Raw genomic sequence first — 12,622 nt, 5'->3', positions numbered from 1 at the left:
TTTTCATTACAGTTATTATATTTTCCACTTTAAAATTTCCATGTGTTTCTTTTTAACAGATTCTACTTTTAGATGGATATTCCCTACTTGTTGAGTCATTGTCATCATGTTTTTCTCTGTTTTTTAAATATATTTTTCCCATTATTTGAACATATCTGTAGTAGCTTCTTTGAGGTCTTTTCTGTTCTATCCAACATTTAGACCCACTGAGAGACAGTGTGTTTACTGTGGTTTTTTCCTGAATATGAGTCACCCTATCCTGCTTTTATAGCTCTTATAAATTTTTTAGGGTTGAAAACTGGATATCTTAGATAATATTATAGCAACTTTGGATTTTTTTTGCATTCTTTTTTATTGAAGTATAGTCAGTTTACAATGTTGTGTCAAATTTTGGTGTATGGCATAATGTTTCAGTCATATATACACATACATATATTTGTTTTCATATTCTTTTTCATTATAGGTTACTACAAGATATTGAACATAATTCCCTGGGCTACACAGTATAAACTTGTTGTTTATCTTTTTATATATAGTAGTTAATAGCTGGAAAAACAGACTCACAGACAAAGAGAACAAATTTATGGTTACCAGGGGTAAAGGGGGTGGGAAGGGATAAATTGCACATTCGAGATTTGTAACATTGGATTTGTAACATCACCTTTCTACTAAACATCATTTGTAACATCAACTTTCTACTAAACAATGCTTAGTTCTGTTACTACCCTCCTGAAGATTCTCTCTGCTCATCCTCTAACACACACCAGATCCAATTTCTTCCTTTCCTTGATTATGTAGACTAGCTTCCCTTTCCCATGAGAAAACTGGATTCAAATTCTAAACCTAGATCCCAAAGGCTTGCAGTTGGTTCTGTCAAAACATTTCCCAATGTTGGATCTACCTCTACAAAGATTTTGTACCACGAGCGAAGGAGATAAAAGCGTCTTTGAACTTTCAGCTCTTTTTATAATCACATTCCACCCCCTTACACTTGGCAGACAGTCCAACTTGTTAGTTTGTTCAGAAGCTGGAACCTGTCTGTCAGCCTGTCCATGACGCTTCCCTTGGGTCCCAAAGAAAGGAGAGCGGGTCTCTACGTCCATATTTACACCGGTTAACATTCGTTTGGTTGCATTTAACTTAATGTGCTTCTGGGTAGTTCAGGTAAAGATTGATTTATCCAAGAAAGTGAAAACAAGGCTTCGTAAAGACCTTGGCAGGAAAGGCTCCGGTTCTTTCCTCTCGAATGGTGTCATGAAACGACAGCCCAGACTCTTTCGACACTGAGTCTCTGCTCAAGTTTCAAAATCTCAGAGGAAGCAAACTGACCGGCTAACCTTGGTTCAGAGGCCCCTCCATAGACAATTCACAGTGCAGTGGAGGGAGGTGACTGTCTGTTACTGGAGGGAAAACGAGAAAATGTGCTGGATGAAAGCAGTCCTGCAGGGCTACTGATGCACTCATCCCCCCTGGCTTTTCCACAGTTGTCTCCCGTCTCTTTCTCTACATCATCAGTTTCTCTTTCACTTAGATCCTTCTTTGTGTCTTCAGACAAGTACAGATATCCCCTAGGTTGAAAGAAAAAATTCTTAACCTTATAACCTTCACCTCTCATCTTTTTTTTCTTTCTTCTCATCAGAATTCTCTAGTGAACCGTCTCTTCTGGTCCCCCGGTAGCTGACTCACTCTTTAAAGAGACCTTGCAAATACTCTTCCTCTGCATGTTCTTTGCTATCTCAACCTCTACCTTTAGCTGGAAGCCTTGCCTGACATCTGCTCCCTCTCTTCCTTCCTCCGTCCCTGAACCAAAAACTTCTAAACCACAGTTTGGTTTTAGCAAACATTTTTGCCTACAGTAAATGCTGTTCATTTGGATTTTATTGATACTGTAGCTTGTCTTTAATTTGCTTATTTGCTTTTGTTTTATAGTTACCTAAGGGCAATAAGGAGTTTATAACATGCTTTTATGTTTGTACATATTTAAATAGAATTATAGTAAAAATAATGCAAGTCAACTCTGGGAGCCTGAGAGAACACCTTTCTCTAAGAGGTCCTCAGTTGCAGAAAATTTAGATCAATGTATCACTGACTCACATATTTCTTGGTAGCATATTTAATCTCATTGGTAATGTGCCACACAAAAATCCTATAAATTCTCCCAAGGTAGTGACAGTGAGGTTTGTACTTCTTTGTGTATCTACCTCCAAATATGTAGTAATATCTCAAAACTGTATTTTATTGGGTGAACACATGGAAGCTTTGATTTCTGAAGAGTTGTTATGAAATTCTTTTATGGATAAGAGCTATCTTTTATTGACTGCAGACTTTTATTAAGTGCAAGAAATTGGGCTATGTGCTTTAGATCAGTATGTCAATCCTCAAAACAAACCTACAAAATATGACCTAATTAAGATAGCCATTTGACAGATGAGAATACTGGGGATCAAAGAGATTAAATACATTGCCCAAGCTCATATACCTAGTAAATACCAGAGCTGGGACTGCATATGAAAAAATGATTGTTAGAGAACTAAGAATAGTATGTTTCATAATAATTTTAAAGTTCTTTTTATTTTGTAAAATATTTGTATTTAATTCAGTCCTTAGTCAAAATATTGGTAGTTCGATTTCTTTTTCTCACTGAATACTTGTAAAGTGGTATAAAGTTAGCCAGCATTTTTATAGTCATTCCCCTTAATACGTTTGTAGTATTATCATGAGCACTAAGAAATTTATACTCATTTAGTAGAACAACTTTGTTTAACTTCAGTTTGTACTTGATAAGATGATATTTTAATAGTTTAGGCTGTGTTTTGTAATATAGGAAATGCCATGCCAACACATCATTAACAGCACATTCCTGCCCACTGATTTTCCATCCAGAGCAAGGAAATACGTGTTGTGGTGATTACTGTACAGAGAGAATCAATGTCACTAATGTTTAAACAGTGTGTAGCTTTATAAAACATATTATAAACAAAATCTTAGCATAAATGGAACAGGCACATCTCAGCTCTATCTTGGCCTGATAATTGCTGCATTTATAAGTTTTCAAGCAGTTATACATTATAAGAAGTCATTTCCAGGACTTCAGCTCTCAATGACTTTGTTTCACATTCCTGACAGCGTGGATTAGCTAACTGGAAGAAGAGCGGTGGGTGTGAATTAATGCAGAGCTTGGTCGTGGCTAGGTTTTCCACTCCCTATGGCTACAGACAAACATGTGGTCAAAACCATGCTGCCCCATTAATTATGCTAGTCCTGCTAATATTTAAACAAAAAGCCTAGGAGTTAGAGTGGTCCTTATTTTAAAGAACAAATGTTTAAAGAGAAGAGGCTGACTTTCCACGTTGTGAGGGGAAACAATCCACTTTTAAAAACTTGAAGTATAGTTGATGTACAATATTATATAAGTTTCAGAAAATCCAGAATTTTTATCATGGTTGAGGAGTTCCTACTCGCTCTAGACCAGCCTTGGTAGCACTATTTGCCTCTCTGTGACAATCTGTATAACAAATGCAGTTTTCTCTGCCTGAGGCTCTCTCCCATTCTCCTGCAGGACACCCATCTTCCTCCCTCATTCCTCTTATCTCAGCTGAATTGGGACTCCCTCAGAGAAGCCTTCCCCAAGTAAGTCAGAATGTCCATCATTGCAAACTGAATTCATATTTGGTAGCACTTATGACTAGAATTAGGTATTTATTTTCAAAGCAGGCACTTTGTCTGTCTGGCAGACAAAACAACAGACGTTCTTTCAATTCCACCTGGAGAGAGGGGAGAGACAGAGAGACAGGCAGAGAGATACAGGGAGAGAGAAAAGGGGAGAGGAAGGGAGGGGAGAGCAGAATAATACAGTCATGCAGGGAGAAGCAAAGACCGATGGTGTGCCCCCAGGGAGGGGAGGGAAGAGAGAGAGAGAGAGAGAGAGAGCGAGCGAGCATCGCTGCTTGACTCCCTAAATACTACCCATTTTTTTGTTTAGTCCAACCTTCATTTCCTGCTTATGACAGAGGCTGTTAGTGCCTCCTAGTACCTGTGTTCTCCCCTTACTCCTGGGCACACACTTAAGCTACATTTCTCAGCCTCCTGTGCACTTGAGTCTTACCATAGGACTGAGTCCTAGCCAGTGGAATATGGACAGAAGGGATGGACACCACTTCCAGACATGGCTCCCTAATTCTCTCCCCGGTCCTAGACTCTCTTTCTTTGCTCAGTGACTGGTCAGTTAACAGGGTCCAGCAGAGGATTCAGGACCCAATAGAGCCATTAGCTCGAAGGAGCCCACATCCCTGAATTACTTTGTGGAAGGCCACTGGTGAAGCCCCAACTGGCCTGTGGAATGAGTAAGAAACAAACCTTTACTCTGTTAGGCCTTTGAAGATTTGGTGTTCATTTTAGCAGTTAACTTTAACATCCATGAAACGTCACTATTTTCATAAAAAAATCTTTTGTTGATTTATATTAGTTTGAAGCACATTTTAATTATTTACTAGCAAATAGCCTTGACTAAGATAGGTACTAAATATGGATGACTTACACCACTGATTTAGAAGTATCTTACTATTAAAACAAACTACATACATATATATATATATGTAGTTTGTTTTAATAGTAAGATACACATACATATATACACATATACATACATATTTCCCTCCATATCCATGCATTCATTCTGTGTCTGCATCATTCTCAATCTGCAGATTAGATCAACTTCAGATAAAAAATATTTGGGAAAAAAATTCCAGCAAGTTTCAAAATGCAAAACTTGAATTTGTCACATGCCTGCAACTATTCATATAGCATTTACATTGTATTAGGTATGATAGTAATCTAGAAATGATTTAAAGTATATGGGAAGATGTGTATAGATGATATGTGAATATGATGCTGTTTTATATAAGGGACTTTTGCATCTGTGGATTTTGGTATCTGTGGGCCTACTGGAACCAATCTGTATCTATAGCTAGAGAGAGAAATATACTCCTATAAGCATTACTGTGGGAAGGGAGACTTTAAAATCAGTGATACTCAGCGAGAGTCAAGTGTAATATCTACTACTCTATGACGAAAGAAGTCAAAAAAGGCAATCTAGGTGACCAATAATATAGTCTGCGAATATTTATTGAGCTTTTAGTTCCAATACACAGCCAGGTTGAGAACCATTTACCCAGAAGGGTACACACCAAACCACTGGCAGCCTTTATGGTGGAGGAGGGGATCTGGAGAGGAGAAATATTTGACCGAATTCTGTCCCTACATGGTTCTGCACTATTGTCACAAAAAGCATGTTTTTTAAATGAAAATTTTGCTAAGGTAGTACACACACGATACAAAATTGAAAAGATACAGCAGGGTTTGTAATGAGAAACGAGCCTCTCTTAACCCTCCCGTCTGTAGCGGACTCAGTTTCTGACCTGGACCTCAGAGGAAGCCACTGTTAGCAGCATTCTGTGTATCTTTTCAGACTTAAGCTCTTATGTATGTATGTATGTATATATATATACACACATATAAAATATTTTTGTTACATATATTATATTTATATATTTATTTTATATTTATGTATGTATATTTCCATATAAACAGAAAAAACTGATTAATTTTGAAAAAGAGGAGCTAAACAGGAATGACAAAATTACTTATGTGTTGAATGTGTAAATCATTCTAACTAACCTAATTTGATTAGTACAGGATTTACATCACAGTGGCTCTCTTAGTCTGAATTCATTCTATTTTGATACATTCGCAACTTAATTTGAACTTTCCAGATACAGATTACAGAGACCTTTTCCTTCCTCTATGCCGCTCCCTCTCCCTTGCCCGCTCCCAAGCGTGGTCTGTTTCCAAACCCCGCCCTTCACTCTGTGCACGTGCGTGTGCGTGTGCACGCGTGCGCACGCGCACAAGTAGTTCATGCGGGACGTGACCCTAGGGAGTCGGAGTGAGAGACGGAGAGGGACGCAGAGAAGGGGGCGACAGAGAGTGTCAAGCCGCTGCTCCTGGTGACCACGGCAGGGTCCCCTGGGACCTTCGGGAGCGCCTTGCGAACCACCTCTCACCATCGTCTGCGGAGGGGAACAAAGGAGAATGTATTTCTCCTGGAGGCGCCCATCGCTCATTGTGGACCATTCGCTTTTGGATTTGCTTCTTAATGGTCCCGAGGCAAAACTGTCTGCTTGCACAGATGTTAATTATTCGAGACTGCTCTTAATTAGTTGTGTGAGTTATTCATTCTGGAACCGTGACAGAAAGCCTCAGCCGGTTTGGTCTCTGAAGACGCAATCCCGGGAGCTTTACAGGAGCTTGGTTTGTGGCCCCTCCCCCATGTCTCTCTTCCCTCTTGAACCAGAACATTTGAGTTTAGTCAAGCTCACAGAGGCCACCCCCATGGGGACCTTTAAAATTAAATGTTCAGAATGTACATGATTTTTAAAAGCCCCTTGCGCAGAGGAGCCGAAAGCTTCGGTGTCGTTGCCCAGTGAAATTATTCAGCGTCTAGTCAAGTGGCATTGCGGAGGACCTGGTGGGCTCTGACTGTGAGATGACCATTCATTTTCCTTTGACTTGTAATCTCCCTTGCTCTGGTGATTTGCGCATTGTTCTGTGCAGGGTATTAAGCACGTTAGCTGCCTTCATGACCATCTAAATAATTAAAGCTTTATTGAGGAGAGCATGGTACAGCTTAGTGCATTAAATACTAATCTGCTTGTTCATTACAGCCTCCTACAAGCACAAAACTGGGAGGCAGGAGGCCCCAGCTCGTATTAAAATTGTCTGTTCCCCATAAAAATACTCACATGGACAAAAGGGATCACAGAGATGGTCATTCTGAAAGAGTGTACTGGAAGACATTGTTGGCCCATCCATCTGGGACCTCACTTTTTTTCTTAACAAAACAATTGGTAGCAAAAAAAAAAAAAAAAAAAAGCTTCCTTCACACTGAAGACCAGCTCCAGGCAGGAGGAAATGAAGTACTCCAGGTAATAAAATATATGTGAGAGGAAAATGACTTCCACTAGAGTTATACCATGAGAGGAAATAGACCAACACTCATTTTAAAGAAATTCAGACCCAGCATTCTTTTTTTGAGCCTGTACGAGGGTTTGGTCAGTAGGGGGAAAAGGAGAGTAGGATGCGTTATGATCATAACTTAAACTCTGCTTTACAAAATAAAGTAGATTGTTAAGAAAAATGAGATAGTTGTATAAATACCACTATGGAAAGATACCCAGAATATGATAAAATACAAACAAGAGACAGAGTAATAGGCATAACATAATCCCATTTGTGTAACATCAGATTATTAAAAACTTTATAGAAAGTGTATTATGTTTATAAATGTATCAAATAGTATCTGGAGGGTGACACACACCTGGGCTATTTTTCGGTTTCCTCTTGAGAAGCAATTGATATTAGGGGAAGGAAGAGTAAGCTTTTATTTGTTATAGTACATCACAAATTTAAAAATAAATGAGTGAACACATTTTTTTAAAATTAGCTGAAGAATTTTATTATTGCAGAATGTTGTTGTGACAGAATCCTAAGACATTTTACAGCAAAGGAATTATAGGGAAAATTGATTTAGGCTTCATAATTTTCAGAGATCTTAAAAAGATGAAGCTGTTTGGTAGCAAAAATGTTAAACTACAGATTTGAAGAAAATTTATTTTTTCAGAAACCTTTACTTTCCTCACCTCTCTCAGAAATATTCCTCTTGCATCAAAAGCAGTGCAGTGATTTAGAAGAAAGTATGCATGGGGTTTGGAGTCAAAGAGGATTATGGTCAAATCCTGCCTCCCTTACTTATTAACTACGTGACTCAGAGCAACATCTCAGTCTTACTAAGCCTCTCTGTTTTCTCATCTGTAAAATGGGGAGAATAACAAACCTGGATCATTGTAAAACTTAATTAAGATCATGTTTATAAAGGGCTTCACCTATTGGCTGCTGTAAAATAAGCATGCAATAAATGTTAGCTATTTGTAGGTTTTGTAGAATATATTGTTGTTCAAAACAGCCCATATACCTTCCTTGGGAGGTTTATATATCCCTGTCTTCTTCTACTCAAGAGTGGCCAAATGACTTGCTTCTGCCTGTGAAATCACACATAAAATTATCACTTCCAAGAAGATGCTTTAAGAGTCAGTTCATGATTTACATTTTTTCTCTTTTATCTCACCCATGACATCAGCAGTGTGTCAGATAGGGGCTGTGCCAAAAGCCCGAATCCTGGAGCGAAGACACACATGGAACATGCAGCCCATCAACAACCTCCATGATGTCTTGCATGAGTGAGAAATAAACTTTGATGGGTAAGTCACTGAGATTCTGGATTACTTGTTACTGACACTCAACCTTGTTTACCTGACTGATACACACACCTTCCCTCTTGGTAAAAATTCCTGGGCAGATTTCTTTGTTACTAACAGTTAGACTTCTCCGTTGTAAATATTTGAACTCTCTCTAGTTAGTTTAAGCAGAGATGTAGTTTAGTGTAGAATGTTAGGTGGCTCAGTGCATCTCTGGATAGCCCAGTAATAAAGCTGGGGCTACTCAGCTGGGAACAATGACCAAACCATTTTGATTGTCACCTTCAGCAGAGACAACACAGCAGATGCTCCTAAGACTTTGTAGTTTGTGCCTATGTCTGACCCTGATCTGGGTCCTTTGACTCTATCATTCCTGCTTCTGGTAGCTGGAAGTATCTGCCACCATCTCACCAAAATAGAGTCTACTAGTGTCTGCATCTGACTGGCAGAGCCTGCATCACATGCCTGCATTTAGATACAAGGGAGGCCGAAAAATATTGTCTGGCTTCTACTTTGGGGAGATGCAAACTCATAAAGCAGAACATTGCTCAAAAATGGGAAAAGTGTTCAAACATGACACATGTCAGGTAGTCTATTGCCACGTGTGGCTGGTGGCTGATGTAGTTGGAGAACACCTGCATCACTGCAGAAAGTCCCTATGGACAGTGCTGATACAGGGAACTGAGTCTTACATGTTGAACTAATCAGCACTGTACGGAGATGGCTGTGTGGTGCAGAGAACACAGCACTGTGGAGTGTCCACAGCCTCTAGTTTCCAGTGACAACACCACCCCTCTGTGACATTAGGCAGATCTTTCAGTCTTTTCAGGACTTGATCTTCACATCTGTCAAACAAGGTCATGGTGATTGTCATGGAGTAAGTCCCCTTGGGCAGCCCCCATTCCCAAGACTCCAGTATTTGACCTCCTTCTGCCACATGTATTAAGTAGATTCCTAGATTGCGGGGCATGCAGTGATGATGAAGGGGTGAGGGGATGGATTTCTGCTCTACCCATGAACCCTTGGGGATCATAACCTTAGCTCCTTTTCTCTTTTGGTGGGTACCCTTTTGTCCCATTTCCCCTGCAGAGCTGGGTTCACCATGATTTTGGCTAAGTGCGTAGGGATTTCCAGGCTAGCACTGTAGTGCCGACAAGGCTGATTGTCAACCACAGCCTCATGTGGTACAGGGAACAGTTTCAGGGCTCAGTATTGGGCTTCTGCTTCACTCCTGTTGACAGACTGGTGCTTCCTGCCTACAGCTCTGCTCTTTCTTCCTGATTCACCCGACCTTCTGACCCAGACTAAGGTCCTCTCTTCCTTTCCCTCCTTCCCCAGCCCTGGAGGTTCAAGGCCCCTTTCTCTTTGAGCATCACTTAGCAACAAGACTCCAGGTAAAAACAAGAGCCCATTCTTTCAGTTCCAACTCAACCTGAATCCATTTACTTCTCTGTCTTCAGTGCCACCTCCCAGACCAAACCACCACCATCTCTCATTGGGTCAACTGCCGGCTTCCCTCATTGACAGACTCACTAATTAAAACCTTGAACAGATGTTTATTTTATGTCTGTATGAGGGTCATGATGTTCCCCTTTTTTGAAAGTTACTTTTAACACTGCATTCCAGCCACGTAGTTGTCGCTATAACCGCACAGCAGTTCATTCTTTACCCAAAAGCCAAAGTGGTCCTTGTCAGTGGGTAGACAGAGCATGCCTCTCCCTGGCTTTAAAACCTTCTCAAGGTTTCCTGTTTCCCTTAAACTTAAATCTAAAGTCTGTAGGTGGTCAGGGGAAAAAAAATCAATGTGTCCATGGAAAACTATGCATTAGCTAGACTCTAGATGACACCTGCCCAGCTATCTGATTTTGATTCCATGGAATTTGTTTCACAACTCTGTAATTTGGCAATGTGAAAATAATCTTTGTCTCTGGATATTCAGATCTGTTCTGTCCAGATCAATTGAGTCCCCTCTCACTTGTGAGAGGAGTGGGTTTTGCCTCTCTCCATACATTTCTTTCAATACTCCTTTATTCCACACAAACTTGTGTAGTTGTGGCTTCTCCTTTGTCACGTTCCACCATTGATTAATAAATTAAGTCCTTACCAGATCTTTATTTTGTATCTGTATGAGAGTAATGATTTTACCTTTTTTGGAAAACTATGTTTTGACATTCCATTCCAGCCACCTGGTTCTCCTTTTCCCTCAGATATCCTACTTTACTCTTGCCTTGTAATCTCTGTACTTGTTGTTAGCTTGTTCCAAAATTCCCTGCTCAAAGGCCTTCCCGTGGCTGACTTCTCTTTATTCAGGGTTCAGCTCATATGTCACCTCCTCAGAACTTCCTTTTCCACTTTCATTTTTAATCTGTCTATTCCTGTCTTTTGTTGTTTTCTCAACACTTACTAATTATCTAAAATTTTCTCTTTGATGTATTTGTTCAATTATTTTTTGTCTGGTTCCCTCTTCTCTCTACCCCAAGGAGGTACACTCCATGAAAGCTGGGACTCTCTATGTCCTGGTCATTACTTATCACTTGTAGTGCCCCCCACATAGTAGATTCTCAATAAACATATGTTTGTTTGAATGACTGGATGGATGAAAATGATTGAACACCTTAACTTCATCTGGAATTACTCAACATTTCTGAACCACACCACAGTTTCATCAATTATAAAATAAATAAATGATATGAGAAATCTCATTTGCTTCAAAATGACAGAAGAGGAGAAATAGATGGAATTATAGAGATAGCAAACTTGGCCATAAATTGGTCATTGGTGAAGCTGGGTGTATCAGCGTTCAAGATATAGTCTACTGTAAAATATAATTGAAATTCTCCATAATACAGAGTTTTAAATACAATGTATGCTGATTTCCTTTGCCTATTTTTAAAACATGTGATTTTAAAATCATGTGATTTGAGAGGGATCTTTTGGTCATGGTAGTGCTAAACCCAGGTGACACTACTTGCAAATCAGCACTCAAGGATCCCGAGTCAGCTTCTCCCAAACAAAAATGGCAGCTGTATTTCTCGGAGCATGATACCTGATGAGATGAAATGATCTTGGAATCGGAGCTAAAAGTCAGGAACCAACAATCAAATGTTAGAACCCGAGAGCTCAAACAAAGTTGCGATTCCACATGTATTTATTGAATCCTAATATATCTAAGCACTTAACTAGGTGCTGGAGGTACTGTTAGGACAAATGTGGTTCCTACCATCAGGGAGCTTGGAGTCCATCAGAGGAGACGGGTGAGGATCACATCGTTACTGTACAGGGAAGGAAGTTCCATGTCAGAGGGCCCCAGACAGGAGCTCTTAGCTTCAGCCCAGAGGAGAGGAAACGAAGTTTAAGGGATAAGAATCAGCAGCTAGCAGGTAGTAAGCTCTTACCCTGTGCCAGGCACTGTACTAAACACTTGACATGTTTTAACTCCTTAATCCTCACAACACTTTAGCTGAGGAAGCAAGAAGTTAAATCCCTTGGCCAAGGTCATAAACATAGTTAAGAAGTAGACTTAGAGGTTAAATCTAAGTGACCTGGTTCTGGAGTCCACCCTTGACACCAGGATGCAGTGCAGCCTCCCAGGTGAGGTTAATCAGCGAGAGGAGGCAGGGCAAAGAGGGGTCTGCTCAGAGGGAACAGCAGTGGTAAAGCTCTGGAGACAGGGGAGCACACAGCATGTTGGGAGGAACCCAAAGTTCAGGATGTTTGGAATTAGAATGGGAGACAGAACGTGAGAGGAGGCTGTGGAGATAATCTGGACAGCGGTGACTAAGGAGAGGATCTGGGAAGAGCAAGCACTCAGCGAGAGGGAAGCCAGGTCAAAGACAAAGGGGCAGGGGCTGACCTTCTGCCAGCAGAATGCTGCCTTGTGTATGTTTCTCAGCCTGCTACCCATCCAGGGTGAGGCAACTGCTTTCCACTCTCCTGGCGCAATCTCTGCCGTTTCCTTTGGTCTCAGCTTCTTGCCTTGTATCCTTCAACATGGTTACCACTTCTCAGCTCAGCCTCTTCCATGGATGCTGTACCAGAAAGACGCATTGCTTGGTAGTCGAAAGCACTGAGATCAAATGAAATCTGGACTTGAATCCTGGGAGTGCCACTTACTACCTGTGTGAGCATGAGCAAGCATTTTAGCTTCTCTGAACTTCAGTTTTCTTATCTGAAAGAAGATAATACTAATAGCCTTAACTCTAGGGATTTTTAAGAAGATCCAAGTAAGATAATGTATGTGAAGAATTTAGCCAGTGAGTGGTATGTTGTGAATGCTCAGTAAATCAGGACTGTTGACTTGGCTTTATCCT

The sequence above is a fragment of the Vicugna pacos genome, chromosome 17 (genome assembly GCF_048564905.1).
Source record: "Vicugna pacos chromosome 17, VicPac4, whole genome shotgun sequence".
In the NCBI taxonomy this organism is placed as follows: Eukaryota; Metazoa; Chordata; class Mammalia; order Artiodactyla; family Camelidae; genus Vicugna; species Vicugna pacos.
This window is presented reverse-complemented; position numbering follows the sequence as displayed.